This window comes from Delphinus delphis, chromosome 4, assembly GCF_949987515.2.
Source record: "Delphinus delphis chromosome 4, mDelDel1.2, whole genome shotgun sequence".
Lineage (NCBI taxonomy): Eukaryota > Metazoa > Chordata > Mammalia > Artiodactyla > Delphinidae > Delphinus > Delphinus delphis.
This window is the reverse complement of record NC_082686.1, coordinates 23,977,511-23,984,952: the sequence shown is the minus strand read 5'-3', so window position 1 is coordinate 23,984,952 and position 7,442 is coordinate 23,977,511.

Genomic DNA, 7,442 nt, shown 5'->3' with positions numbered 1-7,442 from the left:
CACTAAGAACATTCCACACTCGGGGATGGATTAAGAGGATTAAAATATACATCCTGAAGGGGACAGTGTATACATATTATGTGGAATTTTGTAAGTAAGATGTATCTTTTTTTTGTTTTTCAATATTTATATCATAATGTTTTTGTTGACTTGTTTTATATTTTGAGTTATAATCCAATACTATGTCATTTTTTTTTGTTGTTCAAATTGGTCTGAATTTATGTATCTGGAGCTCTTTCAGCTGAGCTCTTGTGTGTCCTTTTGACATGTGCCCTTCCTTTTGGTTTTTGAACACTTACTGTTTTCTGAGACAAGATATTCCAGGCTCACCTTGCATGTTCCCTGCCCCAGCACTATAATCAGTAACTTCCCTAAGGAGGCATAGTTCCTCCTGTTGGAGAGTAGTATTTAGAAATGAAGATCTATTAGGAAGTTACAGCTTTTAGGCCCACTCAGCAAACACATCTAGGAAATATGTGTTTGTAGATTAACCTTTGTATATCCACATATCTATAAATATTTTTCTATTTGCCTTTTTTGTATGTCTGTCCATCCATCCATATCTACCTATCTATTAAATATGAGTTTAAACCAGTGTTTCCAACTCTAATAATCACAGGGTTTATTCTAGCCTCTCTTTGCTTATTTGTAACTTCTTTCTCTGATAGGGAAAATCTAGCTTCAATTACCTAACATTTATTTACCTATTTTTTCAACCCTGGTACTGATATAAAGTTCTTTCAGAACTTTCAATCCATACCCTTGTAAGAAACAAATTTATAAACTATAGTACAGTGTTGTTATATACAGTTATCATTTTTGTACATTTTCCAATCAAAATACTGTCATCCAGAGTTACTGAGGTCAGCTTCTTTTTTTTTTAACTTTTTTTTGCCCAACCCCTTCTGTGAGGTTGTGTCATACATTTATAGCCCAGATTCAATTATCACAATCTGCATTCCATCCCAAGATCCTCCAGCATTCTGAGGTATTTATTTTTACTTGCACATACTACCTCGTTTCATGGCACTTCATTTTTGCAGATATTGCATTTTTTACAAATTAAAGATTTGTGGCAACCCTGAGTTGAGCAAGTCTCTTGGCACCATTTCCCCAACAGCTATTGCTCACTTCGTGTCTCTGTATCACATTTGGTAATTCTCATAATATTATAAATTTCTTATATTCTTTTTATATTTGTGATGGTTATCACTGTGATCAGTGATCTTTTACATTACTACTACAACTAGTTGAAGGCTCAGAAGATGGTTAGCATTTTTAGCAATAAGATATTTTTAAATATGACATTGTTTATTTAGACATAATGGTATTGCACACTGAAGAGACTACAGTATAGTATAACTTTCATATACACAGGGAAACCAAAAAAAATTTGTACAACTTGCTTTATTGTGATACTTGCTTTATTGTGGTGGTCTGGAACCGAACCCACCCCATATATCTCAGAATATCTCCAAGGTATGCCTGTATTTTTAAATTTTTTAAAAAAATATTTTATTGGAATATAGTTGATTCACAATGTTGTACTTTTTACTGTACAGCAAAGTAATATACTTATACATATATATATTCTTTTTCATATTCTTTTCCATTATGGTTTATCAGAGGACACTGAATATAGTTCCCCATGCTATACAGTAGGACCTTGTTATTTGCCCATCCTGTATATACTAGTTTGCATCTGCAAGGTATGCCTGTATTAAAGTTCATACTTTATGATGTATAGTACTATGTGTTTTGACAGATGCATAATAAAATACCCACTACACAAGTGTTACACAGAACACCTTCTGCTTTTACTGACAAAAATTTACAATTTACACATATTACTTCCATCTGGAATACCATGTTGCAGCCCTCTTTGCCAGGTAAATATATGTTCTCCATTTAAGATTCAACACAAGCATCACCTTCTTACTGAGGATTCCCTGATTCAGGAACCTTTAGAATCTCCTGCCCTTAGGCTTCGTTTCAGCTGTGTGTAGTCTGAATGTAAGTTTATATTGACGTTTTCACACTCTACTTTTCACCTCTACACAACGATGCTTAGAGCAGAACCTGGAGGAATTATAACTGGTACCCACTTGTGCTACTGAAACTGATAATAGTTCACCCATTTCCTTCGGTTAGGCAACAACCATCGCTGTGTCTTAGTATTCCTCGGTTTTATCTTCCTTTGGCAGAAGATGCTCTCGTATCCATCTGTTTGTTCGCCATTCACCACTCAGTGATCTTCAGTGATATTTCATAATCCCAGTTCTTCTCCCAGTCCTCAGGCACCCTTCATGTTGTTGATCTCTGTTCTTCGTGCACTTATATGTTGGTATTCATAGGTAGTCTATCCTTAGTTTACAGAACATAATCTCCCTGGACATTCTCATACTTGCCTAGAATAACCCTGACAAGAATAAATGAATAACCAATAAAAATATGCCTCTATCCAAAGCTTTACTAGTGAACTGTATATTTTTATATTCAGCTTCCTACAAGGAAACTCTATTACACAAATAACTTAAGCTCGTCATTAGCTAAGAACGATATCCCCCAAGTCTGTTCTTCCTACTATCTTGACCACACTGATTGAGAAATGGCAATGAGAAATCAGAAATCTGGGCAATCATTTTCAAATTCGAATACGAATTTTCAGTAATCCCTTTCCAATCACCACCTTTCTGTATACTTTCAACAACACTCATTTAATCTCATTGCATTTGTTAATGTACTGATCTTATCAACTTTTTATGGCCATTTATCCCTCAACTAACAATACTAACACTTCTTACCTTACCCAGAATAAATTTCATGCGTGAGGATTACAGTTTTTCCCTTACCTTTACCCTGACCTCCCTTGTCACTTTGGTGCTTTGGTTTACTCATTTGGAAGAGTAAACATATTGTCATTCAGCCTGACACAAAAATCACACTAACTGATCCCTCCTAAATTGTAACACAACTCTCTTAAGTGCTGCTCTTACTTTTTAAATTAATTCTCCTGAAAGGTGATTCTCTCATATGGAGCTTGTAACTTGTTTTCTGACCAGTACTAGTCAGATATTACCTGAGAATCACAGATTATCATATCAATTTATATTTTTCTTTGAAACTTTTTAACTTGTTGAGAATTCATCTTTTATTATACAAGTTGAATTAAGATGGAGTCCTTTTTCTTAATTTAAGCAATTTAAAACATTGATTTATTGTGTGTGTGTGTGTGTGTGTGTGTGTGTGTGTATGTGTATTTGGTAACTAGGAATGTTGCTCTTTATTATTATGGAATTTTTAGTAACTCATTTACCTTAGTGGTTTGTAAGCGCTCTTTATCCAATCTTGTTATTTACCGAAGTATCCATCTATGTGTGTGGTGAGGGAGGGTGGAGGATTGATGACCCTTAATCATTGTATGGTGCTGTATTTTTTTACAGAGTAAGGATTGTATCTGGGAAGAAATCTCCTGACAAAATCAGAGAAAATGGAAACACTTATACATTACATTTATACAATCAGAAAATAAATATACTAAATATTGGAAAATTCCAATGGAGTTAGGGATATGGTCAATGCCAGGTGGAGTTATATTGGAGCTCAAGGAGAAAGGAAAAATGTGTGCCTAATGTCCATTGTTGTCATTAATTTTAATGGCCTTTATTTCTTAAAACAGCTTTACATTTACAGAAAGATTAAGAAGGTGGTACAGAGAGTTTCCATTTACTCCACATCCAGTTTTTCCTACTATTAATATTTTACATTAATATGGTATGTTTGCTATAATTAATGAACCAAATGTGATACCTTAGGATGAACTAAGGTCCATAGTTTATTTAGATTTCCTTGATTTTTACCTACTGTTCTTTTTCTGTTCCAGAATCCCATCCAGGATACCATATTACATTTACTTGTCCTGTTTCCTTAGGCTATTCTTGTGGCAGTTTCTCAGACTTTCCTTTGTATTTTTTGTTTGTTTGTTTTTTGTTTTGTTTTTTTTCTTTTTTTTGACTTTGAGAGTTTCTCCATTTTTAAAATGCTATTTAAGTAAATACTTCAAAGTATAACTCATAAAAAAAATACCCTTCATGATTTCTAGAATCTGATGATATTAAAGACTTTAGAAAAAAATTAGTCCATTTACATGTCAACAGGCTTCAGAGGGAAAATAAGAGCCTGTAGCAGTTATATGGTTCTATATAACAATACAGTTTATACCTTCTTTTATGTGGCCTTAGGCAAATTTGAAGCAATTTAACAATCTGTGCCCAATGAGCTCTTTATAGTACATTCCAGTTCAATTTTCTTAAATAAAAAGGCAAATAAGTCAGCTCATTGAATCTTTTCTTGCAAGATATGCAAGTATTTTCTCTCTCTCCTGAAATCAAGCAACTATTTCGAGATACAAAGTCTGAAAATCTAAATTCTACTTTTCTTTCCTTCACATTATTTTTCTGTATGGGATAGTTTAATTTTCTTGATGTTTGTTTTTTTAAAGACCTACAGGAAATAGCAATTAAAAGAAAATGTTTGATGCTGTGGAATTATACTTCTTCTGCCATGAAAATTGGTGTCCAGATGACACATAGAACTCTTTTGTCCATCAGTCAGCACAAATATATTGTCTAATCTGCCCCTGCAGAGTAAATACATGGGAGGCAAAAAATGAATACATATGGCCCCCTTCCAGAGGATACTGCTGTCCCATGATTCAGTCATACACATTCCAGCAACATGTAATTATTGAATGTCTACTCTGTGATAAGGTCTGTGATAGTCCTTAAATACTTAGAGAGTTACTGTCTTTAGCAAGCTTGCAACTTGTAGGGAGAACAGAAATTATTTCATTTCTTTTTTATGTTTTACACAGAAATATGTAGTCATTGCTATAGGTGTAGAGTGGGGTAGTGTCTAAACTTTGCCTTATAAGAAAAGTCTAATCTGCATTCACACCTAACACTGACAGTACTAAAGAAAGACCTTGCCCTTCAGATGCCCACATAATTTAAATCCACCTGCCATTAATCGTTTTGTGCCAGGAAGTTTCTGGGAATAAAAATCAAAGTTGTGTGTCTGAATTCTGGCCAAGATGTGATTTTTGTAATGCAGATGGCACTCCCGTGCAGTAGCCTGGTGTTCATCTCATTGCCATCCTGAAAAATGAGCACAGGAGGAGTAAATGAAATTTGATTAGCAAGACTTCTTTTTTAAACAGATGTTATACCTGATACAAAATATTCTTTTAGAATTCCTAACAAATAACATAAAGTATTTATCACAGATTAACTGCATGAACTTGCATGCTATTACCAAGACTTCTGAGTGTGAAAATGAATGGTTGCATTTTTCACAGTTCTGATCAAGAGATACATAAGGTTGTGTAATTATAATTCAGATAAGAAAACTATTTTAAAATGTAATAAAATATTATATAAAAAACAAGCATTTTCTAAGTTGTTCTGTTATTTTTTGCCTTATTGAAAGGTACTGAAAAATGCTATTTAGAATTATTATACATTGTATTACAAATGCACATTAACACTAAACATTTTCTCAGAATTGCAAACAATATTTATATCTGCTTTTCTCTTACATCCGATTGTCCCATTTCACAAATGTGGTCCTTAGTCCCAGAAATTTCCTAGTACATTATATTTGAATTCATTATTTTGTATTATTGGTTAAAAACTGTCAAATACATACTTCCAAATCCAGCTGGGATTTACTAAGCATCAGATGATTTGAAACATAACAGTGAAAATAGTGTTTTTAAAATGAATTTATCTGCCTTCATTGTTGGTTTATGTCTCATTTGGGGGCATTTAAGATTGTGCATAGGACAAATGAATAATTTCCCTATATCATGATTAATATTTTGCCTGTGCCACTATTGAAATTAAGTTCCTATCTTAAATTGAAATCTTTTAAATATAAGCACTAAGGGATCTGTACCATTAGAGATGGACTTGCTATTAACATTCGATATCACTTGTTTTGTTGGTGTGATATGTAAAATAACTTCTAATCTGGGGGCTAAAGCCAGAAAATACAAAGAGGAAATATATTTTCTCATTAATTTTTTCTGTAGTGGTTTGCTTTATTTTTAAAGAAAATCGAACTGGAAAATATCACTGTCAGAATTATATTGCTTCCATATAAACTGTAGCTTGAGCCTGGTGAGGTTATAGTTACTATGGCAACAGAAGTGTGCTCTTTAAAACAGTTTCTATCCTAACTACTCTTCTACTTATACTGAGTGATTTCTTCAAAAATAGGACTCGTGGGGGTGTAGTTATGAGAAATTGTATTCTCTATAAGGATACATGTCCATATAATTTGTGAGAAGTATCTTTGGCATATGGTGGTTAATTAGATATAAATGTTGCCAACATGAATTTTAAAAGCACAGTATTCACCCAGTAAGTAGCCAAATATGGAGACGTGAAATGAAGAAGTATCCTAAAAAGAGAACTCAGATGACACTGGAACTGATACAGACATCTTTTGGTTTTATGAATCAATATGGAAATATCTTTCAGAAAGTGTAGAGATGTTAAAAGAAATTTAATTTATATGTTAGCCTTTTGCAGGTCAAAATGGGTGAATCATGTTTAGCGAATTGCTTAAAAAAGACATGTAGCATTTATTTTCTTTTTTAAAAATATTTATTAGGGTATAATTTTTATTGGGGTATAACTGATTTACAATGTTGTGTTAGTTTCAGTAAGGCGAATCTGTTATACAAATACATATATCCACTCTTTTTTGGATTCATTTCCCATATAGGCCATTACAGAGTATTGAGTAGAGTTCCCTGTGCTATAAAATAGGTCCTTATTAGGTATCTATTTTATATATAGTGGTGTGTATGTGTCAATCCCAATCTTCCAATTTATCCCTCCTCCCCTTAACCCCCCGTAACCGTAAGTTTATTTTCTACATATGTTTGGTTTTGTAGATAAGTTCATTTGTAGCCTTTTTTTAGATTCCACGTATAAGCGATATCACATAATATTTGTCTTTCTCTGTCTGACTTACTTCACTCAGTATGGCAGTCTCTAGGTCCATCCATGTTGCTGCAAATGGCAGTTTTTATGGCTGAGTAATATTCCATTGTATATATGTACCACATCTTCTTTATCCATTCCTCTGTTGATGGACATTTAGGTTGCTTCTATGTTCTGGCTATTGCAAATAGTGCTTCAATAAACATTGGGCTGCATGTATTTTTTCAAATTATGGTTTTCTCCAGATATATGCCCAGGAGTGGTGTTGCTGGATCATATGGTAGCTCTATTTTCAGTTTTTTAAGGAGCCTCCATGCTGTTCTCCGTAGTGGCTGTATCAATTTACATTCCCACCAACAGTGTAGGAGGGGTCCATTTTCTCCACATCCTCTCCAGCATTTATTGTTTGTAGACTTTTTGATGATGGCCATT